The sequence below is a fragment of the Lonchura striata genome, chromosome 4, assembly GCF_050655825.1.
Source record: "Lonchura striata isolate lonStrDom1 chromosome 4, ASM5065582v1, whole genome shotgun sequence".
In the NCBI taxonomy this organism is placed as follows: Eukaryota; Metazoa; Chordata; class Aves; order Passeriformes; family Estrildidae; genus Lonchura; species Lonchura striata.
Window position 1 is genome coordinate 64,470,451 of NC_140706.1, and position 28,000 is coordinate 64,498,450.

The 28,000-nt window shown below is 41.7% G+C and overlaps 1 protein-coding gene across 8 annotated transcripts in view; it reads left to right on the plus strand.

Annotated features, from left to right (window-relative positions):
* MAML3 (mastermind like transcriptional coactivator 3) overlaps positions 1 to 28,000 on the plus strand; it is a 243,629-nt gene that overhangs the window by 125,694 nt on the left and 89,935 nt on the right. The window contains exon 1 of one of the 8 annotated variants that reach the window (XM_085578257.1): positions 1 to 27,993. The exons of the other annotated variants lie outside the window; for them this stretch is intronic. The gene's annotated coding sequence lies outside the window, so the exon portion shown is untranslated. The remainder of the gene's footprint in view (positions 27,994 to 28,000) is intronic. 8 annotated transcript variants of the gene reach the window in all.

A 28,000-nucleotide genomic window follows, 5' to 3' on the forward strand; every position in this document is an offset into this window, starting at 1 on the left:
TTTTGCTAGTGTGCTTTCCATTTTCTGTGTTTACTAATATGATCCCTTATAGGCAACCCAGTAAGAACTTCCATGTTATGAAGTTCATCTTCATTTTCTGCTAGATAAATATCTGCTCTTTGGAGGATGCTGTTTCTGTTCATTTTTCATTTCTTGATTGGTTTTCCATTTCACTGGTTGACTGTAAACATCAGTGTTCTTAAAGGTACAGGTCAGATGCTTGGAAAGGGTAAAGCAGCACAGAAAAGCAGCTGCTTCTGCTTTTACTATCTGATACCCCCTTGTTATCTTTTTTTTTTTTTTTTGTCTACCATTTGTGCATTTTGTAGCTCTGAGCAAAATTTTTTAATATTATTATTGGCAGTTATATCTTCATTAGTTTCTGTCTTGCCTATAAATGCTACCAACATTCCTGCCTTGTTTATTTCTGTTCAAGAGCTGTAAGCTTTGGTAATTTTTCAAGCTGTCATCTCATACTTCCAAAGTCACCAGATTTCTTTCACTTGTGAAAGTGCAGTCTTTGAAGTGTCTTTTACTCCCTGCAAAGAGGTTACATCCAGCTTTTTAAAAAATTTAAAAGTCCTGTTTCCTTCTAATTATTCTCCTCAGTAAGAATTAGTCTGCACTGGTGCAAGATGCGTGTCTTTGGGAGCTCGGCTAGCTAGTGGTGAAGTCAGAAGCTCTCCTCTCAGTCTGTGTCCTCTTTAATCTTAATGAGGTGCAGGGATTGTGGATAGCAGATGTATGAAATCCTGAAGGTTTTTACATTGTATTTTAAATTCATTCAAAAATAGTACTGCTGAAATGCTCCTACCATAGAGAATTGTTGGGGATGCATGTGCTTGGGTAGTGAGAGGTAGCAGAGAGCTTGCGACAAATAAGGTGGAACAGAGCAGGAAACAGGCACTACCAAGCAGATTCTTCAGTGTTCACTCCACTATTTTGATTATTTTTGTAATTCTCATTTTATTTTTGCTGATGAAATTTCTTGTTGAATGCCCTTCCGTGGAAAACTTAGTAATTTTCCTACATAGTTAATATTCAGATATAAAAAAAACCTATTACAGTCTAAATGATGAAGAGATGCTAATTTATACATATATACATATACTCAGAATGCCTAATTAATGATCTTCTGTGTCAGTCACGGATATGCAAATGATTATATTTTGCGAGTCTTATTGTAATTGTGTTGCCCTGCTGGCTTCAGTTTGGAGGAATGTTTTTACTGCAGTTTAGGAAGGGATAAGAAAGAGACTGAGCAACAGAGCAGTAAAGAATACAACTGCTGTGCTGATCAGTCAAAACCAGGTAGATCCTGGTTGTTTTCATGGGTGCCAGAGGCATTTCTGGAGCAGCATCTAAGTTAGAGGATCTGAGTAACTCTCTGGAGAGCTCACTTATCCCTGTCCACTACAAAGTGGGCTTTATTCACTATACTTTACTGGACTAATGCCTGAAGTAATGTTGGGAAGTCTCCATGAACCCAGCATTTCTCATTTTTCCTTCTCTTTGCCATTGATGCAGATGTTCCTCAAAAAGTAAAAGATTGCGTATTTTAGTAGACACTACATAAATAATTATATTCTCCATAATTATGGAGGACATTAATAAAAATAATTATTTGCTCCTCTGGTACATATGTGCACAGATGTTGCTCCAAATCTGCCAGTCCTGGGACTGGGACAAAGGAAAATGGACAATGTTAATCATTGTTATGTCTATCTTTTTGATATCTTGGACTGAAAACTGCTGTGAGGGTGGAAAAATCTAATCCTGAAAAGTTTAATACAATTACTGGCCTTGGAAAATATGTGGTTTTTTAAAAAAATGAATGAACAGAAGCTTGTTTCTAACCCTCAAGCACTTGTATCAGGGTGCTGTATGTATTTGCTGTGGGCAGCTATTTTATCAGGTGCCAGGTATTTTTTAAAGGCCTCCCTTTCTCTCCTAATTCCATGGTGGAATTTGTTTATATTGTTTCACCTGAAGCTGTATCTGTCAGCAGAAGGTGGTGGGTGTGCCACAGCCCAGGAAAAAGGCTGAATGTCACTTTGAGGAAACTCAGATCTGGCCTCCAGTAAGGAGAAATCATGGCTCTGCTCTCAGGACAGCTCTTAAATCCCTGCTGGGGTCTGCAAGGAGTTTGCAGCAGAGTAGCTATAAAATCCTGGCTCTGAATTGGTCCTGTGTGCTGGGATGTCAGAGCCTGCTTGGGACAGCTCTTGATTCTCCAGACACAGCCTCAGGGGACAGGGAGGTGGTGTCATCTGTGCTGCTGTGCTCCTTCCTCCCTCACACAGGTTATGGACATTGTGGCACAGGGATCCAATTCTTTTCCATAAGGGCTGGATTACCTTGGTCCTTAATCCTGCTGCAGGATTGCAAAGTTGAAGTCTGTGCCTCCTGACAGTTCTACTTGGGCTTATCCTCTTTGCCTGTTTGCTTTGGCTTTGTGGTCACTTTCAGCCATGTCAGCATATTGAAAATTGCTGACAGTAAACACCAAGGGCATGCATGCATGTTACTGAAAAAAAGAAACAGCCACAAGGAAAACAGCCTTGGGTAAACAGTGGATTTACTCACTGTTAAATGTTCACAGCTTCCACACACAGCCTGTAGCCTCTTACTAAATGCACTTTATAAAGGACATGGATACAGACTGTGACAGTGCTCACTTTTCCATGTGACTTTTGGTATATGCAGTAGAAGAGAAGTTCATCCTGCATGGGGCTGCACAGAACAGCAGAAATGTTAAGACTTCCAAGAAGAGCAGCCAGAGACATGCAGGATCCTGGATTTTATGTCAGGAAATTTAGCCATTCATCCACAAGACAGCCTGGGATGTCCCAGGGTCTGATGCTCTGCACTGTCTCTGTTGTGCCCACCCTCAGGAAGGTGAATGATGTCGTGTGCAGATCAGTATTAAATGCTGTACACTGCAGCAGGTCTGAATTTTGCACAGATTAAATGCTTGGAAAGGGAGGGCAGAAAAAGGTATATCCTTGGGCTCATCCAGGGCAGCATAGACTGGGGAAACATGCTTCTCTTGTAAGTACCTGAGCACATCCCACTATTTGGTAGTATGTCCAGGGTATCCCCATGTTCCTGCAGCTCTCCTGTAGTTTTAGCATAGTCAGCCATCAGGGGTGGAGCTGAGGTGATGAATTCTTCTTCTGCTAAGCTTGCTTGGGTGCTGCACAGGTCCACAGAACTGGCCACAAAGCCCACAGCCCAGCTTTGAGCTGCACGTTGCCAGCAGCTGGACTCAGCTTACAGAGTTCAGGGAGGAGCAGGCTGGACTCTATCAAAAATGGATTTTTGCTAGGAGCATATTACTGTTTTTATAATTTACCCAGCTGCATTACAGCTGTCCAAAGCAGTCATAGCACACACCTTCTTGGGAACAATGATCCTGTCTGGTGTTGTCAAACCTCAGAGCTGTGTCCACCTCTTCAGAGGCTCTCACCCAGAGCTGCTTACCCACGCACAAGAAGTTCCAGCAACATGGGCAGTGCCACGGAGGGTTACCCCAGAGCTTCCTTCCTTTTTCCTTTGCTCCAGAAATGCTACAGGATGCAGATGGGAAGACCTGCAGGCTGGACCAGAAACACAGACAAAACACAGGCTAGAGTTCCATTTCTTCAGAGTTAAAAGACAGCTTCTTTGTGGAAATTATGAATTATTCTGCCATCCAATGATGCAGTTAGGATTGAGAGCTGATCTATATTAGTGAAAGGAATGAGAGAGGTGTCTTTATGAACAAACTGTGGGCCTGCAGGTAATAAATCCAGATACAGATATTTGAAAAAAGCAATAAGAGTAACCATAAATTCCATAGGAATCCCACTAATTGACACAGACCATTGCTCACCCAAGGCCATGCTAAATTCCTGGACTTGGAGAAAAAGAGCGGAGACAGAAAAAGAAGGGGGGCAGGAGAGAATGCACATTGGAAGGGGGGTGTCTGTATTAGGCAATTCGGGAAGTCTGTACCTCTCAAGTACCTCAACCAATAGGGAAAGAGAGAGGGAAATGCAGCTGGGAAATTAGGATAAAAAAGAGTCTGCATCCTCTATCAATTTGAGAGACCCCAGGGTGATGCCCTGTGGCCTCTCCTTTTATTCAAATAGATTTGCATGACTCCACTGTCTCCTTTTTGGACATAAACTTCTGACATCATGGATTATTTTCCTGACATCAGGAATATCTAATTAAGAAGATGGTTTCCAAACTCAGTTTACATTTGGTGGAATCTCATTCACGCCTGTTAGCCATGCTGCATTTTAGTATGAGCTAGTCCAAGCTGGCTTAAATCTCTGCTTTACACTGAACTAAAGAAAAGACAATCCAAAGCTGACGGAGTCCTTACTGCCTTCCCAGCTCAAGGTAAAATGCCATGAGAAGCAGTTGCTGGAAGCTGGATAGAGATCAATATTAGGGGAAAAGTCAAGGGTTTGGGGGATTTGTCTTTGTGTTGTGTGTGTGCTGCCACCTGCTTGAGCCAACAGGTCTGGCAGAGGCTGCTTCTCCTGCCTGTGAGTAGGGGATGCCCTACCCTGAGCACTGTGTAGGCAAGGAATAAACCAACAAAAATTACTGACACCGAAGACTACTGCTCTAAAGCTCCCTGCACTGGAACCCCAGATATTTCTTAAAGAATTCTTAGGAGGAGGCTGGCATATACTGACTGATTTTGTAAATCTTGCATTAGAAGGGGGGTTGTACATCAGAGAGCCTTCTGCTATATTTGGAATGAAACTCCATGCTCCCGCTGTCGGGATGGGGCCTTAATTACAGCACGCTGCAAGCTTTGCTTTTGTGAAGGAGATTTTTCTGCACTGCTTGCTTCAGAAAGCACAGTTTTGCTGCTATTTTTATGATGCTTTTGCAACAGCAGCAGGAGTTTAAATGGGTTAGGTGAAATTTGAGAAGGATTCTCTGACAAAACCAGTGATAGTATCTGTGTGGTTCCCAGTATGGAACTCTTACCAGCTGAAATTAATGTCAAGAGGAAGTTGTCGCTCATTGCTGTTGCTTTTTTTTCCTTCCTTTTTACTTTTCCCCCCTTCCTGCAACTTGTAGTTCACTTTTTTATTACACTGCAAATTATCTGCTCATATTTTTTAAGGATCCCTATTTGCTGCTTACGAATAGGGAGCTGCTAGAGGATTGCAAAACGGGTGAATTTAGCAAGTTTTACATCCAGAAACAATGAAAAGGTGCACATTATTTAGCCTCCCCGTCTTAAGAGGTAGCTGCTATTTGCTTACAAAAATTGCCAAGCTCTGAGGAGTCTATTGTCCTTATCATGGAATTGGGATGCATTTTGCAGAGGCCAGCGTGCTCTGCTGCAGGGAGTAGTGTTGCGTGCTGTGATGGCGACCAAGAACTTTTGGGGTAAGGGTTGGACATGAACAGCAAAGGATCTTAAGGCTAAGAGAAAAATGTTTAGAAAATAGAAAACAAAGAAGATTCAGGGGAAATGGGGACTGGGTGGTCTGTGTTTGATTTTCCTTAAGGACTCTTTCCCTCATTCAGAGGAGTTACCTTTCTCCTTGAGCTGTGTGTGCATGCAAGGTAACTTGTGGCAGGAAAGTTTTAGTTTAAGCAGCATAAAAAACTTGACTTCTCCCCAAACAGTGCTATGTTGAGAGATACTATGTCCAAATTGTGGACAGCACAATTTGCATAGTCCTGCCTGTTGCTGAGGATAAGGATTACAGCCTAAATTACATTGGCACCTTTCAGAAAGTTCTCAAACGCGGTCCAGAACTGAGTTCCCATTAGAGTTACTCCATGAAATCTTCATTGCTGCTGTTACCACTGTACTGCAGGAGATGCTTTTGGTGTTTTGCACTAATCAGATTTTGGGGGGCCAAAGTATGCTGACCTGTCTTATCAAACAAAGGAATTTGAAAGTCCAAATTCAGGCTGTGCCTAGGAAAATATTCCCCAAAGAAACGAAATAATTCAAAGTGAGCAGCATCTGCCCACCTTTCTTAAAAATAATTTCAACATTGATTAAAGCTGTCATAAAGTGGAAAAACCTCCATTTTTAAATGGTAGCAGAGAATCTTTCTAGAAAATATTTAATTTGTCAACATGTTACACAAAAAGTAAATAAGACATAACCTGCTGGAAAAAATATTGTTTTCAGTTCCACAAATAGTAATGTAAATGTTGAATTTGCTTTTGTTTCCCTTCCTTGGTTTTTAAAAGGAAAATAAAATAATTGGCCAGATGTCTTTGAGATTTGATGATAGATTACACAGTACAGAAGCTTGACACCTGCTAGAAAGTATTCTTTCTGCAGAAGCTTTTATAACGTAATGATATAAATTCATCTATCTAGGGTAAACTATTTTCAGTTCCCATGGACTCTCACATGGTGTAAGGATTCTACTGAGATTGGTTACCCGATGAGCAGAAAATGCATACAGGTGCCATTTGCAAAATCCCAAAAGAGAGAGACTCTAGTTGGAAATAATAATAATTGAAAACATTTTTAATTTAGCCAAAGCCAAAGACATTCTCAAAGGCATTCCAGCACCTTACTAGAAAATTACTGCTACAATAATAAACAATCCCAAAGGCTGGGCACGGGTTACATAATTCAGGATCAGGAGGTGGTATTTTGCCTGTGCACTGTTTCTTGGTTTTGAGGGTATCGTGGCTGCCCTCCTGTTAGAAGGGTGCTCATCTCCTATAGAAAGGATGAAAAGTTTCCTCACTTTTTGAAATACTGAAGGTCCTTCAGTTTCTAGAAACTCGCCTGAGTAGAGCTGCTATCTGCAAGTTGAACAAATAAACCTCACTTGTCCCTGCTTTCCCTGTGATGTGGGACTCTTGGCTCAAGCAGTACTTTGCACTGTGAAGAAAAGAATTTGTTGATACGAATTTATTAATTATGTGTCATATTTTGACATTCCAGTTCTTCACTTATCTATTCAAAGCATCATCTGGGAAAGTAGAGTGAATATTTTGCCTAGAACAACTCTGTTGTGCTTATGTTTCTTCAAAGATAATCTATGATGTTAAAATCCTTTGTCAGTGAGATCTAGGCATTAGTCTTTATACAATTCTTGCTGCAGTTAGGAATTGCATAACAATCTGATTGTTATGGATAAAAATAATAAACTAGTAAGGATTATCAGAATATTTGTCAAGAAAAAAGGAGACTGGTTGTCCTGTCTTTCTGTGGAATGTGTAGAGACAAGCTCTTTCACAGAGACCAAAGCTTTTGGAGAAGAAGGGATTGAAATAGTTGATTTCATGTAGCTTCATAGAATAAATGTTTTGACTAATACCTTCTCCAGGTCATTAGGACATTAATAAAGTAGAGTTTCTTTGCTATAGGATGTTCTGTTTCCATGAAGGCACTTTATGAATTTGTCTGTTTTTTCCTGAGAAATACTGACTTACTGAAGCAGACTAGGCAAAGGGCTTCATATACAGAATGTTTTTACCTCCTGTTGGTCTCTCTTAATCCCATCTCTTCTCTTTAAAGGTCCTGCAACAACTCTGCATCAGATGTAGTTTTAAGTGAGGCTGCTGTGATTTATTTTTTTTATCTCCTTACTCCTAGTCAAGGTACCAGTATGCTCCTTTAAGGAGAGCTGTATCCATGTTGTTCATTATCTCTTAAATGTGTTGCTAGTTCATTGCAAGATTACTTCTGGCACCTCAGGGCTTGGTCTAGCAGGAATGGCCAAGAGGAAAATAGACACCTTGAGACCTTCTGTTCTCCAGTTCCCCTGAGAAGCGTAGATGGGTGGAAAGGCAAAGTAGGGAAGCACTGGAGAGAATGTTGCTGTGTGCCTTCTTCCTCCTACAAATGGTAGTGCTGGAAACTTCAGTTTGGAGTGGAAAGGTTTCCATCTGAGATGACAATTATGGCAATTATGACAATTATGCTCTCTATCATCTTCTCTCCCAGACCCTAACTCAGTGACAGCCAGGCTCTGGTTTCACAACACACCCATCATGGACCTCGGAAAGAAGAAAGGCCCAAAGGGTCAAAAGTCACCTGTTACTGAGCAAATTTATCAGACCCAAAGTTTGATTTACTCAAAGAAAAATTAGATCAGGCAAATATTTAGCTGTCCAGCCTGTAAACATCATGGAGCATATAATAGTATGTGATGGGGTAAGCCACTAATAGCTGGGCAAAGGCCCAGCAAATGTCAGGACAGACATGCAGGGTATTCCCTGCCCTGAGCCAGGGCACAGCCTCTTGGCAGAGCCCCAGACACATGGTCCAGGTAGGGGCTGGCCATGGGAGCTAAATGAGAGAAAGAAGAAAAAAAAAACATTTTCCTTTATCTACTTTCTTAAAATCAGTGCTGGCTGATGTTCCTGTTGTTACTGACTAAGTGGCAACACATTTCAGGAGTAAATATCAATAGGAGCTGGAGATGCAGAGCTAACATCAGCACAGCCTTTGTACTCCATGGTGTTTCCCTCCTGTCACTTATTTTTCTGAGGAGAATTTTCTGACTAGGACAATATTAGGCTGCTTTGTTACTGGCTCTCTTTTTGTCAGTCCACCAGCAGGAGATGCTTTGTAAGCTGGAATGAAGATAAAGTCCTGGAAGACAAAGTAATCAAATGAGGCAGGGTTGAAGGGGGAAAAGTGCAACTCAAGTATTCCCTAACTTTGTGGCATTCAGAGCTGGGTTGCAGCTGACACAAGGGACCTGGTTCCTAGTGGAGCTGAGTCTTCAACACCATGTGTTACTTGCAAAATCTGCCAGGTTCCTGTCATGAGGTCATTCTGCCCAGCAAGGAGCAGGAAGACAGAAGCTTCTGCAGGTATTAGCTGCCAAAATCAGGCAGCCCAAAAGGCTGCTCACTTGGCATGCCCATGATGTCTGTTGTGGTTCTGATTTGCAGCTGTTACTCAGGTAGGGGATTTATGTGAAGAGTGGATCATATCCAGAATTATATTAATTACAAGACTATTTAAATTCTGGAAACTCTGGTTTGGAGTGATCACTTGTTCAAATTGCAATAGAATAATCCCTGAATTTTTACTGGAAGAACATCCAGGGAAAGCTTTGTACATATTTATATGGTTTCTTTCTGTCTGTACAACACTGTCAATGATAGTCTCTGTGCTTTCTTCTGAAGGGAAATGAAGGCCAAACAATGCAAATCTTGTCACTTCCATAGGCAGAACTATCAGGCTGGCCACTAATACAGAAGTACCAAGAGAAACATTATATTTGCCTGGATTTTTTTTTCCCCTGTTCTCAAAGCTTTCTAAAGGATTTCCTTGGGTGGAGCAGATGGAAGGCAGAAGTACAGTGGAACATATGCAAGCTAGATAATTAACCAAGAGCTGAAATGTGTAGTGATCTTTCTCATACATCGCCATGCATCCACATCAGCACACATCCCTGTGAGCTCAGAGGGAGGAGGGAAGCTGTTCTAGGAAAAGTGTGCAATGGTGTTATCTATATAAGAGCACTCTCACAGCACATCCAAAGAAGTGTAAGCTGGAGTTCTGTGGGTCACTGTGGAGCTGGACTGACTTGGAGGGGATTGGATACCTGTCCCACAGCTGGGTGAGCTTTCCTGTAGGCATCACTATAAATTGTCTATGAATTGCACGGTCTCTGAAAAATTACTTTCAAATCTGAGTTTTATATTGATATCTGAATTTTGATCCCTAAGTTACCCTTGCCAGTTACTGGAATTGAATTATTTTGATTTATTGATTTATTTGCTTTATTGTTACCGCTAATAGTCATTTCTCTGATTATCTAAATATGCCGTAGAGAAAAGAGAAAGTATTGTTACTGGATGACCTTAAATCTCCATTGTAGGATCTAGAAATCTGGTGTCTCAGGCCAAAGAGGTCAGTTGTTCCATTTAGTTGGTAGAAAAAGGCCTGGTGCCCTGATCAGCTGCAATCCTTTTTATGCAAAAAAGGATTTTTTGCATTATCCTTTCAATCTGCTGGCAGTGCTCAAAACACCAGAAACATACTGAAAATGATAATTGATTTGTCCTGCTGACATGGGCACCAAGAGAAACTACCAAATCCAGTCGTTATGGCAAAGGCTGGCCATGCCCAGTCCTCAACATCACTGCAAGTGAAACACTTTGGCTCTGTCACAGACTTTATTTGGGGAAGTACCAGAATCCACTTTAGAAATTATTTCAGTGAGGGATTTTAAGGGGAACCTGCCACTGTTTTCAGTTTGTTTTAGATGCTGTACTATGAGTTGCAGGAATCTGAGGAGCTGGTTGAGCTACAACATCAAAAGTTCCAATGTGAGACACAGCTAATGACGAAAAGTGGAGATATCTTCTGCTGTTTGAAACCAAACCAGCTTCCTTTGTCTGTCAGTACCACAAGGCCCATTAATCCCTAGTGTGCTTTCTAAATTCTGCCCCATGGCCACTCTCGGGGTGTTCTGCAAAGTGAAAATAGCATCTAATTGGCCTCCATTCTTCAATCTTCTTAAAGAGCCCAACCAAAATCACATGTAGTCAGCAGTTCCTGATGTAAGTTTATTAATTCTTGGGCATATCATAACATTCTCATTTGGTACCTTAAGTGAAGTACAGCTGATGACTTGCCATTTTTGTGCACTGCTATGTGGTAGTGACAGTGAATGCCAGTCTCATGTTGCTGATTTCAAGCCAGTGACTATTGATGTAAACTGGCAGAAATAAAAAATATTTCCAGAAATGTATTTCGGTTTTGGGGTACCTGTTCAAAGGTAGGTGCAAAAGTCTCATGTTCAGAAATATGATACTTGGTATTTTTCAAAACCTGGCTCCTCTGTATGTGTAGCTGAGACACACTTGCTATTTGAACTGCCCTGGAAATGAAAATGTAGGTGGTTGCTTCTGGTGTTTCGGGTTTTTGGGTTTTTTTCTCTCTCTTGTTTCTGTAACTAACAACCTGAAATTCCACTTCCCAGGCCAATAGTGTATCTTCTGTAGTGGAGCTTGTACTTCCCCTGCTCAGGACTTAGGAACCAAGATTGGAAGTGACAACCCCCATTCCTTATTCTTCACACCTCCACTTTCTCTTGCCTTTCCAGGAGCTCACCCACTCTCGCTTGTAACTGAGTGCTTCCCATGGAGGCCTGGGACTGCAAGCAAAGCATTTAGTCCACCTGTAGTGGTTTGGATTTGTAATGGTGAAACCTACCTGCAGATTTTCCCTGCAGGAAATGAAGCAGGAAATGGAATCTTCTCAATTTCCTTTACCTCTGTGTCACCCTGTTCATCTTCTGATGAGATGATACTATGGTTGAGGAGCATTCAGAGGATTTTTTCTTTCCCCTAGGTTTTTCTCCTGACAAATGTAGTGTCTGTCAATCCTTACATTTATTTCTCTTGAAAGTGTGAATTATAAGAATGTTCTGGGTTGTTTGGTTTTTTTTTTTATCTAAACAGATTACAGACATTGGATGTAAAGCAATTTATTACACTTTTCTTCCACAGTATTAATTAATAGGAAACTATCTCCATTGTGTAAACCTAGGTTCCAGGTTCCTGGAAAAAGCTATTTTATTCTGAGGAATGATCAACTTAATCTGTAAATATATGACTATGCTGTCATATATTTATGTGCATTTTATTAAAAGGGGATGGGAAGGAGGAAGTTCTTGTTACTTTAAACTTGATTGTATTCTTTGTGCGTTTCCTGGAGTCATATCTCAAAGAAGGAAACCAGTCAGACTCTTCAGAAGTACCATTTCAAATCAAATAGTGAAATATGTTTTAAACAAGTAACAAGTATGTAAATGTATGCCTTCAAGTAAGTGAATCTCTAAAAATTGGTAATAATTTCATTCTGAAATTAAAATCTCCTTGGGGATTCATCTTCAGTGACCCTGTCTACACATCTATTTTGTCACTTGTGCCAGTGTATGTCAGAGAGCATGTATTCTGTGCTCTAAGGCCAGCTCAGTGCCCAAGGAGGTTCTAGGCTGAAGGGAACAAGCAAAAACAGGAAATCACTGGAATGAGATGGAAACTGGGGAGAAGCAGACCTTGAACAAGGTGAAGGGACCACCGAGTCCCTTTCTTGAGTCCCAAGATATCTCTTCAGTGGTTCATGGAAGACAGTGGGTGGCAGATCCTCTAGTTGCAGTGCTAGAGTTAAGAGAATAAAATGAACCTCTAGCACACCTTGTGCTATTTAACAGCCTGCTCTGTCTTTCATGGTATAGCTCCCTGTGCATCTCAAAGCTGGGAAGCTGAAGATTATCAACTCACCAGCACAGTGGGGTGTCAGGAGGCAGGAAATCTTGTTGAGGAGTTGAGGAGTTCAAGGAATAAGCAGCATACCAGGATGCAAAAGGAGACAGCAAACAGCCTCATCCTGCGTTTCAGTGGGATGACACACATGTGGAGGTGATTGTCAGCTTGCAAAGCCCTTCTCTGGAGCAAATACTGATATTCCTTGTGGGATGCTGTGGCTAGACCTTCCTGTAGGACTTCCTCTCACTGCTGAATTGTAATCAAGTGGGAAATCTACCTTTCTTGTCAATCAGAGCTTCCCAGTAACAGCAGAAGGACAAAACTGGCAGGATTCTTGGCAGTTTTGCTGCTGCCCATAGGGTACTGATTATTCTTAATGAGTCTTATTGATTTCACGGTGCAGCTTCTTGGGAAGAGCAGAAGCCTGTCTGCAGACTCAGAAACACAAGCACATCAATGGTCATGTTTTAGATGTTATTTATGCAATCACATGGGCAGGGTTTTTTTTGTTCTTGCTGTGTTGTTCAAGTTAAAGGCTAGATTCTACAGCAGTTGGTGATTTTAAGAGCCACATCCTTCCCCAGTCTCATCAGGAAATCATTCCACTTACCACTGGAGAGTAGGTGAGTGGGTTTCTCAAGCCCTCACATAAACTGTATTCTCAGCTTCAAGAGAGAAGGAGTTACATATAATTTGACAATAACCTCTTGGGAATGTCTGGGTGTGATGCTTTCAAGACAGCCTGGTTTTTGTTTTGGTATTGGTTGGGCTCTGGCTGCTGCATTGATCCACCCTGCACAATGATGCTCTTTGCCCTGCCTTCTTAGTAACAATCTCTGTTCTAAGGTATGGAAATTATATCTCTAAATTCCAAGCCCTAACTGAAGAGCAGTGTATGGAAGGATTCCCCCTTTACCTAGACATTATGTCTCCAGCTCATTCTCTCCCCTGCCCCAGCTCTGGCAAGAATACCAGCAAAAACAAGTGCTGTTTGTTTGTGTTTTGATGTAAAACCGAAAATAAGAAAATTACTGTGCACTTTTTTCTTTCTTTCTTTTTTTTTTTTCAAATAAACAAAACAAACCAAATGTTTCCCAACACTTTTACCTTCTTGGTTTAAAGCTCCTCATTCCTGTCAAAACACCCATCAGGCAGTCACTCTCTAACTAGCTGCCTGTGGTATCCTGTTGCTTGCCCTGAGTTTGGAATCTGCAGGGGGTTTGCAGCTCTGAGACTAATTCTTGAGCAGGAAAGGTGAGATTTTGGGATTAACTCCATCCTGCCCCCAAAAGTTGTTTTCCTAAATTGTAAGAAAATAAATAAAGAAGTAGTCTCCCCTGCAGATAGCCCTTTCCAAAGCTAGACTGCTTTTTTCCCCCTGTCCTTGCTGCAGTGTGGAGAATGGCAGCATCTCCCTGCCAGTGGGAGTGATGGCAGTCAGATGATATTCATCCTTCAGTAATTAGCTAATTGGCACAACCCTCTGCCTTTCAGCCTGCACTTCTTAGCATCACACTGGATTTTTGACCTGTGAGAAGTTTGCTTTGAAGGGCCAGCCTGATCCTTAAGCCCATTAGGCAGATGCCAGCCCTGGCGGGGCATTGCTCAGGAGCTGTGGGCATGGGCTGGTGCCAGTTGTGTTCTGCTGGTCCTGCCCTTCTCCAGGGCAAACCTGGCCCACAGTGCTGGGGACTCAGCTCTGAGGACAGGTTCCCCCTCGAAGATTTTTCTCCTGATTCCCAGCTCTACACACAGTCCCTTCCCTGCAGCATGGAAGGGAGAGGAAAGTTTTAGCCCCCCCACAACCTTGGAGCTGTGGAACACAGCTGGGGCAGGATGCCAAGCTTTCTGGCTTGCTGGCCTCATCTGCTGTGGCAAATCCCCTTTTCCTAGGTTTCTGAGGGTAGCTGTGGCCACAAAAAAAAGCTTGGAAAACTTTCCATATCATTTGCAAAGCCGCTGTCAGAGTGACGTCATCTTACAGAGTCTGTTTAAAATTAAAGCAAAAAATATAAAATATAAAAGGAAAGCATTCCCTTGCTACCTCCTCTCCTTATCTTTCACTTAAAAGTAAAGGAAGTAGAACACTTTAAAGCAGCTTTCTGTGTATTAAATGAACTGAAATGCATCTTCTTTTTCTCTTGACTTTCTGCCCTCAACCAGGTAAAGAGCAGGTCCACTGAAATATTGACTATCATTAGTCTGAGATTAGGATTTTTTTTCATCTCTCAATGAAGCACAGATCTTTTTTTGGTTACCATCAGCTTTCTGTCATAGTTGCTCCTGTGTAACACTTCCACTTTGATATGACAATGACTTTGTACAGAGGAAAGGACCTTTACCGGGGGAAGGATTGTTTCAAGAATCAATGAAGGATGAAACAAAATTGGCAGCATATAATTTAAAATTTAAAAAAAAAAAAAAAAAAAAGGTAGGAGCAGGGAGGAAAGAGAGCACAACTAGGCCCTCTTAACAATGTGCAGTTGCTCTTTCCCAGCTCACCCATTGACTTCCTCCTGCCCTCCACAGGCCTGGCTACTGTGAAACCTCATGTCTTCCGAGTGATGCTGAACCAAAATCAGATTTTGCTTTTAGTTGTTCAATCACATTTTCCTTCCTTGAGCTTAGAAGGCACACTTGGGACTTTGTAGTAATTGCCTCCCCACGCTGAACTGCTGATACCTTTATTGGATTGGCATAGGGTTTCAGAGGACTGTGTTTAACATGCAGTGAGCCGCAGCAATGCAAACAGCTCCAGTGTTTAAACAAGCATCCATTAGTCCAGGAAACAAGACGGTGCCAGCCCATTTGGTGCTCTTTAGAGCTGGCAGCCTAAGGGGAAGGGTGCAGCAGGGGTTTGCTGGGAGGGGGGAGCAGGATGGGGGAGTCACAATTGCAGTGTCAGGAAAACAAGCAAAACATCTCGGTAGGTTTGTGAGAAATGAGCTGGGGAGGGGGGAGCACTTGGAACTGGGGACATGTGCAAAGCTCATTACTATCTCATTATGTTCAAATTGCAGTCTCCCAGAAGATTGGCATTAATGTGTGATGTGCTGGAGGAAGGGGCTACAGGAGAGCAGCAGGGATATTTTAAGCAAGCTTTTTTTTTTCTTTCTTTCTTTTTTTTCCTTTACACTGAAGAAGCAGAAAAAAATAGTGCGTGCCAGCAAACTATGATATTTTGTGCATCAGCCCAATACAGTGCACTTCATCAAACAAGACCAGTGCTCACTTGGGCTTATCATAGCACCCACTAGCATCTTTTAGTATTTCCAATAAACCTGCTTTATTTTCAGCATTGCTTAAGTCAATTGTAAAGTTTGGCTCAGTGTGAAACCTCCAACATTCAACGTCTCAGGCCAGGATTATTTCTCCCCACCCCCAACTGAAAGGATTAGGGAGTCCAGAGGGTACTCAGACTTTTTTTTCCCTCCCATAAGTTTATGGGTAGAATGATGTCCAAAATACTTTTTCTCATGCTCCTATACTGAAATAGCTTTTGTTTTATCCTTAACTGGGGCACTGCAGTCATTACCTTATCAACTGATGAGCTGCAGTCATTAGCTTATCAACTGACATCAGTGCCTGTACTTGCTTCTGCAGGACCACATAACATTTTTCTGATTAAGATCTTGACTGCCCTGTTACTGGGAAAAGACCCATTAGTTTTAGAGCCAGTTATTCCTTAACTTTCTGTACCTGAACATACAAATCCTCTTAAAAAATAAAAGGCAGCTCTCAGCAATGGCTTATCCAAAGAAGAACCATCAAAGACTTCATGTAGTGGCACCTCCCGCTGTGCTCCCAGTTGCCGAGTTGCCTGATTTATCCCCTAAACTTTCATTGGGAAGACTGGAGTCATGAGAGGGACAGAGAATGTGCTTCTTTTGTACCCTGCAGCACTGGGCTTTCATAAAGAAGTGTTTCACTAGCACATCCTAGGAAGACCTATGGCTTTTGCTTTCCTGCAGACATCTACTCATTCTGAGATTGCACACAACACACAAAAACCATTGTAGTAGGTGGCGTATTGGAGGAGATGTTTATAGCCAAACTGTAGGAAAATCATTCTTCTTCAAATCCTTTTCAGCTACAAGAGCAAAACAACAGTTAAATTAGTCCTGACTCTTACAAAATGCTTGCAAACCCATAGAACTTGGTTCAGACTGCATATTTTGTTTGAACTTTATTGCCCAGGCTATTTGTTATGTGTTTATCCTTCCTAGTAAACTTTCTTTCTTTTATGGAACAATATTGGAGCCCTCCAGTGGCCAAACTAATCATTCTGAGAAATGGAGATCAAGTTCTGCCAACAAGGTTGATTTTTTTCTTTCCTTCCCTATTAAAAATTTAATTTGATGTTCTTTTCATATTCAGAATTTATGTGGAGTTAATTTGAGTCACAGCATCATATGTGAAAAGTAAGGAAACCTAGGAAAAAGAAAAAAGAGTCTCTTTGCTTTTCTAGGATCTCCATAATTTTATTCTTCTATATTTTTAAAAATCTAAGGAGCTTATTGTTTAATTAAATTCTATTAGATTTCATTTTTGGAGAGGATCCCATTATACATACAAGGCAGGGAAAATGCATTTTCAATATCATGACAATTCACATTTCCTTAAGTGACTTTTATCAGTTCTGTGACTTTTTATCTATGATGTGACTGGTCTGTTCTCTAGCAAAACCTAATTTTTCAACAGGACATCATAATTTGTTGCAGGGGCCTCAGCGCATTGAAGATTTTGGCCTCAAGGCTCTCGGTCGTCTGTGGCTTTCACTTTCCATGTTGAAATAGATACTCTGCATATATGAAATAATAGCTTTTAATTACATTGTGTGGACTGAATATTAGTGAGAGGAGTTTTCTTTAGAAAGGATGTTGAGTTCCTAACAGCTGAAATTGCTTACTTATGCTTCCTCATGTTTAGTATGGTAGTTATCACAGTCCTTCCTTCTTCCAAACTGTAATAACAGTCTTTCAAAATCTAAAATCAGATAGGTAGGTTCTGGTTGTGTTGGAACTGCAAATTTTGGGTGGAGGTGGGGAATGAACAGGAGAGGAGACGAAAGTATGGTCAATTGGTTATCTTCTGATCTGGTGACCACAATCTGGCGTTCAGTCCATGTTCAAAAAGCAGTAAAGCAAAGGATTAAGGTTGTTCTTTTGTAGCAGTTTGTCTTTATTTAGGAGCTACTGGAAATGAGTTCCTACCACATTGCATTGTATAGCTGCTTCTTTGTAAAATCATATATTGTCATCAAAACGCCTCATAACAGAACATTGAAAATCTTGTAGAGGGAGGGTTCTGTTTATTTCAGTAAAGATCTTTTAAGTAGCATTTCTTCTGCAAACACTGGGTATAGAAAGAGTTGTTCTGGGTCATCTCAAAGAGACATTTAGTCCAGTGTCCTCTCAGTGAGCAAGTAGAGTGTAATAAAGAGAGCAGGCACACAGTCAGCCTTCCCTGGCAATTCTTCCAGCTATCCCAGGTCTAAGAGCCTCTTGCTGAGCCCATCTGTACACAGTTTGCTTTTGCAGCCCCCTGTATATGTGAAGAAGGTTTCTTCTTGTTCCTGAATAGTGGGGTGAAATGAGGAAAGCCAAGAAAACAGCTGTAGCAGAAGCTTCTTGTTTGCACTACATATGGGGGGCATGTTACGCAAATTCCTCTCGTGGCAGCAGATGGAATTCCTGCAGCAACCCTAGGCTTTGTCTCCTTTCATGCTCTTCATGAGTATGAAAATTGCTGGAGGAGATGAATGCCCTGCTTCAATTCACCTTTTGAGGAAACTGCTAATGAGGTCAGTTTTCCTCGTGGCTTCATCCAAGACCGTAAACACCAGCAGAGCTGGGGAGAAAGCAGCTGGGAAGGTGGGGAGAAGCTGTTTGCAGAATGTGAGCATGCAGCAGGCGAGCAGAGACCCTGTAGCTGTCACAAGGAAGGCTCATGTCCTAAAGCTGCCTTGCCTCCTGCAGCCACAAAACTTGAGGCTGCAGAAGGCTCACGCTGTGAGGCTGTGAGACCTGAACTGGAATAGGAGAGGGAAAAAGCTCTTAGGCAGCAGCACAAGAGCAGCTTTATCCCCACGGGGGACTCCTGCATGTGCAGCTTTACTAGGAGAAGCTGGAATGCCAGAGCACACAGGCTGTCTGCAGCCCTGCTGCTGGGCAGGGACCAAGAGGAGAATCTCTGCAGTTCTGTGCTTTAGGCTGAATCCTTGTGAATCTGAATCCAGTGAGCTACCTGGGCAGACAGCACTCCCAACCAGGGTGCTTTGCCCTGTTGTGTTCCCCTGCAGCTCCTTAGGGAGCCTTTTACCTGGGGCCCAGTTCTGTGTTGGTAGCATTTCCATGCCTTCTAGAGAAAACTTTGTTCAGTAGGTTATGCTGCTGTAGACAGACATTGGGAATGCTCAATGGGAAAAATACCTGCTTTAGTTCAGGCACTGCAGTCCTTTCTCATTAGCAGGGAGAGGAGAAGGCTGCCACTACTTTACTGATGAGTCAGGAAAATCCTCTATGTTTACAGTGTTGAATGTTTTTAATATGATTATTGCAGGTCTGAATTTGGAGTTTGGCAATATCAGAAAGCTTTTGAGTTTTGAGGGAAAAAAAACAAGAAACAAAGAAAACAGTAATGACTTATGTCCCCAGATACAATGAAATCACAGTCTCCTGCAAATCCTACAGCCATCAGGGCTCACACTATTCAAAGTTGTTCTTGGCCTCAATATCATCCACCTGGCATTGAAAAAAAGTCAGTCTCAGGCAGCTGTGCCTTTTAAAGCTGGGCCCTTACTGTAATTCTGAAATATGCTAATTGCCAGGCTTTTATTTTCATTTGACTGTTTTGAAAAGCTTAGAAGAAAGGAGGAAAAATAAAGGAGCTTTGGAAATAGCCCCAGGAAAAACCTCAAGCTGCTTCCAATGTAATTTCCTTTAAAAACAAATTTTGTACTCTGTGAAACTTTTATCATACAGAAGATTTGCACACAATCCTATGTGTTCAATGTCTATGTGATTTTATACAATTTCTTTAGCATGTTTGTTCATTGTTACAGTTGTTACTAAGGTTATTATAGCTGTCATTAAAGGAGGAAGTGCATGCTTACCCCAGAGTTATTCTATGATTCCCTGTGTGTCTAATTATAAATACTATTTTCCCCCGTCTCTACAGACTTTGGTTAGAACATCATGCTTGTAACACTACTTACTGTTTATCTGGGATTTAAACTGAAGCTCTTCCTGCTAGCTCTAACCTTCTCCTTGCCTCTCCTCAATAACCCAGAAGTGATTGAACATGTAAGTTGGTTACTAAGCAAGAACCTGGAGCTGCACAACCTTCTTTCCCTTGGCAAAGCAAGAAAGTTGCAAAGAGTAAATGTAGAATCATTATCATAGTCCAAGCTACGAAGATTTCAAGCTTATTTTCTTAGAGTTTAGTGGAACAAAACTGAAGCCTCTGGAAATGAAACAGGGGGAGAGACCCAACCCACACAGACAGAAATCTTTATTAAACACAGATGTCAACAGCAGTAGCATGTAATTAGCACCCTAATTGTGACTGGGCAAATAGCAGTGGCTTGGGGAGGGTCCAGATGGAGGCGTCTGACTGTGGATGTGTCTTTTTCCACTACTTATCAATGCTCCCTTTAAGGTCAGGGAAAAAAAAAAAAAAAAAAAAAAATATCTTTCTGGAGCATGATTTATCTCATCCCATCTTGGCATGGTATAGGGGGTATGAATTGTATTCTTAAGACTGGACTGACTTGACCTGGTTTTGCCTGCACCTTTCTTACGGTGCCTGCAAGGAATCCCAGACTCCATGTCCTGTTCATAGTTCCCCATAAACACCCCTTGTTTTTCTTGAATAAGAAAAAAAGGAGAATAAAAACACATTGATCTGACAAGATATAGGGTATTTTGTATTTCCACTGGCTGGGGACAGGATTTGAGAGATTTGAGTCCAATTCTAACCCTGCCACTGACTTAATATACAGCTTTAGGCAACTCCCTGCTCTGTTTTCTTAAGTGAAATTTAGAGATTTAATGTGTGTTTGCATCTGAATGACAACATTTAAGTAATAAATTATGGGGGGAGGTAGAAGGGCTGACACACAAATTCCACATAATTCTGGTAGTAGACCAAGGGTACTGTGTCTTCAGAACTAACAAATTAAGAGCACTGAGTACTAGGTGGCTTATCATTCCTACAACAGGAGAAAAAGGAGGGAAGGGGAAGTCCTTTAAAAAGAAAAATAAGATTAGTGGAAGTCCATGGTATGAACTCACACTGGCTTATAATGCATTTCTATCATGGCTTATCTAACAGTAAACAATAATGTCTAGTGCTTCAGACCTTCAAGGGGTTTAGGAAAGAACTGTAGTGTTTTCTGTGACTTGGTCTTTACCTACAACAACAAGTGCTTTATTTTCTTGCACTTCTTTAGCACTGTTAAGGGCACAAACTTTCAGTGGTGAATGGGACTTGAAGTCTAAATTTAATTTTAGTTAGCTGCTAATATATGCTTAGTATGCATAGATTGCTGAGATTAAAACCCATGTGAGTGGGCAGTGACTACATGTGCATGTGTGCACTTGTGTGTAAAAACCACAGATTTTTTTCTGACAGCCAAAGGAAAAAATAAGAAAAAAACCTGTGTTGTGTATACTGGGAATGTACAGACATCTGTAGCAATATGGGTTGCAACTCCTTCCCTTGGAGGGCTGTTTTCAAAATACACAAATAGATAATAGTTCCTGGTTGTAATGTGGTGCATGGCCACAGCTAACTGGGAATGTAACCTGTTTGGCAGAACACTGCCCACCTTTCTCCTGGTAATCCTTTTTGGTTTGTGTGGAGAGATCTCAAAGCCTTACACACCTGTGGGATTTGGGAATCTTCATGCCATTGCTGCCATGAATCCAGCACTATACTGTATGTATATTCAGAGTAGGATGGGAGAGAGGAGGAGGTTTATCCTGGGATGGAGACAGCTGCTGTGGATGAAATAGAGAAGGTAAGACCTGAGCAAAGGTCTTGGTCTGATCTTGTCATTTATTGCATAAACCATTCTTTGTACTTTTGGTTGCTTGGTACACTCAAGGTGAACCATGTGTTAAATATTGTGCTGAATCAGGGCCTTCATTTGCTTAAAATCTTTCTCTTTACACTTCATCAGTAGACTTAAATGGTACATTTGCAGTTCACACCACACAGCATATCCAGTCTTGTGTGTCTGTGACTCTGGTAATTGCTGGGAGCTGGGAGACCAGAGTGCTTTTCCATTAGTTTTGCTGTGACACCTTTGTGACACCTGAGGTCAGCTTGATGTGAAGGTACTGAGGCCACAAAGAGATGAAGTTTGTATGGATTACTTGGCCATATTTAGGACAAATCTGCTATTCACTGCTGTCAGCCCTTTAGCCCATGGCGAATAGCTCCCAAACTGTGCTCAGAATAATTCAGAATATGTCTGGAACATCCTATACAGTCCTTTGATTCCTTGAGTCTTCAGAGAACGTTGGTGATCCTGCCTTTTTTTTTTTTTTTTTTTCCTCAGTATTTGCTGTAACTTGTATTGAAATCAAAATATGAATGCAAATAGGAGTTATTCCATTAGACATAGTGTCTATATCTGAAGAAATTTGGATGCAGAAGAAATTACCTTATCAATGCACTCCTAATTGCTAGTGCACTTAATGGGATTCACCCTGAGTGTGTTCAAGGTCAGGCTGGATGGGGTCCTAAACAACATGGTCTGAGGTCTTACCCCTGCTCGTGGCAGGGGTCTTGGAACAGGATGGTCTTCAAGGTCCCTTCCAGACCAGACCTTTCTGTGGTTCTGTGACCCAAGGGATTCAGCACCTCTCAGGATTGAGCCATGGGTTTTGTCCAGGAGTCTTTCAGAACTCCTGCTTCCTGTGTTCTTTTTAAAGAGATATGCGAAGTCAAGATGAACAACCAGTTCCTGCATTGCTCTTCTTTCCTAGAGATGGATCAAGCTGATTGTGCTGATCAGGAAATTGTTTGACTGAAGAAAAAAGCTGTCTCTGACATATTTTCTATTTTGGGATTTTCAGTTATTTGATTTTTTTTCATGGTCAGTAGCTCAGCACAAATTTATTTCCAAACTCATCTGTCTCATGTTGGATTTTTTTTCCTTTCCCCAAAAGACACATCTCATTACTATGCAAACAATTAAAATGTAGAAAAGATATGAGAATTAATTACCATGCAAAGCATTAATTTCCCTCTCCTTTCCCCATGCTTGGGTCTCCTTTGCAATTCTTACTGTATCATTAATTGTTCAATCTATACTTAGATAACCTGTGCTCCTTTAAAGGTATTTGTCCTTTCAGAGAAGTCTTCAGCTGACCTATGTCCTCGGCCAAGCTGCCTATTCAGGGAACAGATGGGAAAAACGAGGCTAAATTTACCATTTTGTTTGCAGCACAGTGTGACTGATTCACAAGGTTTTTCTTTTAATGTCTTAGTTGTGGAAATCTGTTAATTTGATATTTAAATTATTTTCAAGTGGAAACTTCATTTATGATGTTACCTGAAGAGGATGACTAAAATGTGTGGGCTTGAACAGGCACAGTGTATAGACTGTGTGGCTCTCGTTTCCTTCCTTTTCCAATTGTATGAAACACTCTGCTTCAGAAAGCACGAACTTGAACTTAGTCATGTGGAAGAATCCCTGGAATTACTTAGCCCACACTGATTTGAGGAACTGGAAGGTGCTGCTTCATGTACCTATGGAATAAGTAGCTTTGTTGCCATGAGGTGATGTGTGTTGGGAAATAACACCAGTGATGTGAATGGAAGACAACTGTGTCATTTCTGATTTCAGCCTTCTGTCAGTTTATTATCTGTCTTCTAGAGATCATGCACTAGACAGGCTTCGGTAGTAAAAGAGATCCAATAGAATCTCATGGTCCATGGAAATCTATGGTGTCATCAGGGGATTACTGTCATGCCTTCACCATCTCTTCTGGCTCATTCTTTGGAGTTTCTCTGAGAATAGTCCGGAGTAATATATTATGTATGTAGATTGTGCCATGGCAGTATTTTGCAAGCAGCTGGAAGGTAATTTGCTTGCCCTGAGCATAGGAAGGGCTTTTCCCCTTACATCAGTTAGACAAGGTTTTAGTCTGTCAGTTCTGAAGTCAGGAACAGAGCTCACATGCTACTGGTGCCTTAATGACAAGGAAAGCAGAGGCTGTGTCACAGAGCTGCTCCTCCTTTGCAGAGGACAGGAATGCTTTCATGTCCCACATAGCTCTTTGTGAGGCAGGCAGGATGCCATCAGCATACTTCACTAGCCTTCTACGACTTGTGCTTATCCAAGGATGAACTGGGACAAGATTTTTCCCAGGAAACCATTCCTAATGTCACATACACAGTTTAAAGAGCTGCTGACTAGCTATGGCACATGTGCAACAGCACTAGGTGTGTTGTTTTGGTTCTTCTTAGTTTAAAACACAAGAGGTTCCTGCATTTCTTTTCTTACCTGATTTGTAGTTATTTAGGAGGCATAGCTTTAATAATCTCCAGTGTCTGCTTTTTATCATTATCCTCTCTTCTGTCCAGATACAAAGCAGATTGGAAAGGTTGAAGACTTATCAGAACAACTCCCAGACAAGTTGATTGGAGGCTGCCTGACTAAATTCTCATAACACACCCTGAAGATGCAGCTCATGCCATCTGCAAGGACAATTTCAGAGAGAGCAGATCTTGGCTGCTGGGTGTGAGAGGCAAGAGTAGGCACTGCCAGCTCAGTAGTTCAGCTTGTAGTCTCTTAGCACCTTCCTAAGACTTTTGCACAAATGGAGCAGTGCTGGCACTGCAATGAGGTGACTGCTTTGCCAGTGTTTGCCCCATTGGGCCAAAGTGGGATTCAGTTAAATAGATCTGAAGAGGAGTAAACCATGTAGACCATACACTTGGGCAGGAAGGCTCTTTGACAGTGATAGCAACATTCCATCCATGAATAGTTTGTGCCCTAAAGGTCAGTTAAACTTGCTGGGCAATGTCTTTGCACTCAGCTTTTTTCAAGCTGCTTTAGCACACACCAGCATGCTTACCTGGCTGACTGAGGGCAGGTGGAGTCACAGCATTTGCCTGGTTTGACTTCTCCAGTGCTGTTGCTATTTTGCTCTCATGCAGTGCCTTTTTTTTTGTTACCCTTCTTCCCTGTTCTCTGCTTGATCTCCCAATGTGATCCAGCTCCTGCTGGTGGCTGGGAACCTGACAGGCTGTGCTGCCAGCTTTGCATCCAAGAGTCGCCATGACTCTAGTATCACTCTTCAGGGAGTAACCCTTCCTGTCTGATCAGCCAAAATGTGAGCAAGTGGATTGTTTTCCTCTCTGCTAACTCTTGTAGTTTTACCCAGTGTCTTGATCATCATTTTACTATTGCTGGGAGGTATTTTGTTCTTCTGGTGACTGACGGCAAAAACAAGGGTGATGACAGATCCCAGCAGTCCTTTGCAGGGAGCCCCTTCCTGAGGCAGAGGTTACTCTATGAGCCTTCAGAGTTGAACAGACAAGGTTGGCAGGATGAGATTTTACCAACTTCAGATAGATTTCACAATATATGTGAATTTCCTGTATATTTAAAACATTGCCCTGGCCAATAAGAGCTGGGCAGTCAGGCCTAGCATGGAGAAACACAGCATGTGCTTTAAATTAGCCATTGTGCTCCAAAATCAAGTTGCTACATCAGGTTTCATCCAGTGAGTTAGCAGGCATCAGTGCCATGCTTTCATCAGCATGAAGAAATTAAGACAGTAGGGGAGTGGTTGGCTGCATGAAATACTTTCATTTGTGGGAAGTGCTGACCTTCGTGTTGCTTGGCTGCTTATCTGAGTTCAGCTCCAGCAGAGGTTTCTGAAAGGATCCACCTCTGCAGGACACTGCAAGTGTCATTGGGAAGCTCCTATGGAGCTGGTGGACTTAAAACACTGGTGATGAGGTGTGGCTGTACCTCAGGCACTGGCACTTCTGGCAACATTGACTTTTTAATGGCAGCGTCAGAGGTGATACAGCAAGGAGGTGCATGCAAAAAATCCTTTCAAATGTTGAAGCTGAAATTCTGGCATGCAAATGGCAATGCTGATTATACCTTACTGATCTTCGATGCTGTCATGTCAAATCCACTTGCTTAGTGTCACTTCATAGCCACCTCTGGGACACTTCCTGAATTGTTGATAGGATTTAAGTGCAGAACAAGAAATTAAGTAGCAAACTTTACTCAGTCTTTAGGGTGCAGGCTGGAGACTGCTGAATTGGGGTGGTGTTTGGCAGAGCTCATGGTCAGTACTCCCTGTTGGAGGTAAGAAGTATCAAGATCTTTCTATAGAAGCTCTAGGAGAAGAAGGGAGAAGAACGAGGGGGCAAATTCAGGAACAGACTCACTGGTGGCAGGGAGAATAGAAACCCTAGAGGAAGGCCCAAGACTTGAATTCTTTTCATGGAAAGGAGCTGAAGGTCATGATGGCTGATGGGCCAGACTGATACCACATGAAGAACTGAAAAGATCAATTTTTAACAGAATGAGTCACAGAAGAGCACATGGAGAAGATAATAACCCTTGTTTTTTGTAAACATGAATATCCTCTGAGTAAGATGGACTTCGGGCTTTGGCTAGTTTCTCTGCTTTCCCACAGGGAGAAAAGATAGCTCCAGAGCAGGGCACATTCCAGCAGAGTTGGGCAGCCAAGTGGACAAAACCTCTCAGAATTGTTGCCCTTGTCTTGTATTGAAGTGGCTGGAGCTGCCCTAGGGAGAGGAAAATCAGTGGCTCCGTGTAGCTGGTACACAGAAACATCTGCAAAAGTGACATCAGCCTCCTTTTCCGGGGGGCTCACAGAGGAGAAGTGGACCTGTGTTAGACCCTGTGAACAGCTTCTACTGACATAGAGAGAATTTAGCCTCTTGGCTCCCCTCTGGTTTTTGTGTTGGTTTTTTTTTTTTGTTTTTTTTTTTTTTTAAAGGAGCAATGAGAGGATATTCTGCTGCCACAGCCTCAGTCCCTGCTCGCGCGCGACTGGAACAGCCGCCCGCCAAAGGCAGCGCCAGGGTGGAGGATGGGCTGCCTCGGCTGTTGCTATAACAACAGTACCTCTGTCTGGTTTCTTTTGAAAAATGAATTGCTGCTGGCGAGATGAAGCGGAGCAGCTTCTCCTCACAGATGAAAACCCAGCCGACAGCCTCCACACACCCTGGTTTATCTGTTGGGTCTGTCACGGCATGTCCGAGCAGCTCTGCCGAGGATTTCAGGATGGGTTGGATTAGACCATTTGGGTTGGTTTGTGTTCGCGTGCACAGGCTGTGTCCCCCTGCCTCGCCTCCAATTGAAAGTCATTCAAAAAGTCAACCTGCCAAAATCTGACCTTTTCTCATTCTTCAACTGGAGTTTTTTCAAAGGCATATAAAGAATCAAGAGTCCTACTTCACCCTCTTGTGCTTTGGGGTAGAAAACTGCAGTGAAATGGAGATTCATCAGCCAAATATTTTTTGTGAATAAAGCTAAAAGCTTATGAAGCTGAAAGGGGGTTGTTTTATTTCAATATTTTCCTTTGATTTATTTCAATATTTCCTTTAATTTTTCTTCTATGCATCAACAATCTTCTGTTCCTAGACATAAATCTTTCAACTCCTGCTAATATCTTCATAACACACGGCGTAAACCATGCACAAACTGTGTACTTGTACTGAGAAGGAGAGGGAGGGGACTTTAAAAGGTACTATTGTACTTCAGGGATAGTGTTTATAGAGGGAAGAAGCAGTACTGGGATTTTAGTCTAAGACATTGTGGAATCCTGCTTGTGGTAAACTGTTTGCCAGGGTATGCTCAGTGTAGGGTATCCAAGCCATTCAAGAGTTAATATGGTGATTGGGAATGAAATCAAGATATGAAAAGGAAAGTTTTCGTTAAAGTCATTTGATAAGAGTATTTCTGTGTTGTACCTCAAAAAAGGAGATGCATTTATTGTAATGGCTCCCAGCTCCCCCAAAATGCTGGAATCAAGGGGCTTCCCCACCTGCAAAGGTTGTACCCAGCATGTTGCCTTCAAACAAACCTTTTGTGTTAAGTCTCTGTCTACCTACAGTTTTTTTCATGAACAAACAAAGAAAATAAAAATATTAGTGCCCGTTAACCCCCCAGATCCTAAAGTCTCTGGAGGAGGACAATGTGGAAGTGCAAAATTAGAATAAGTTTAATTTAATTTATTTTTGCAATGAGGCACAACTTCTGTACATTTCATATTTCATAGAAAGTAGTTTTCATGTCAAGCTGCTTTTTGTTATAATTCATATTAAACATGATTATGAATATTTATATACTGGGCTTGCTTTTACTTTCACTGAAGTCACTGTCTGTTTGTACAGGAGGGACATCAAAGTTCCAGTACATGATGAAACTTCAGGAACTGATATTTTTAGGGCTGGTTATTTGCCACTAGATAGTTTGGATTCTTTTGGTAAGCATTCATATACAAATAAGATTATAGATTTAGGATAAAATGGTAAATGTTTTAAAACCTGAAAGTGTGAAACCATGTAAAAGCATATTACTCTTAGCAATATTTTAATAAAGTATTCATTCAAACTTGCAAAACATATGGAATCAGTTAATTTGTATTCCTCAGGAGATAATCACTCTCACTAGTCCCTGCCTTGTTATTAAGACAAACTTTTTTCCCATCTTTTTCTTATAGGAACTTTACTTCATGATGGGAAGACCACCACCAGGTCCTGT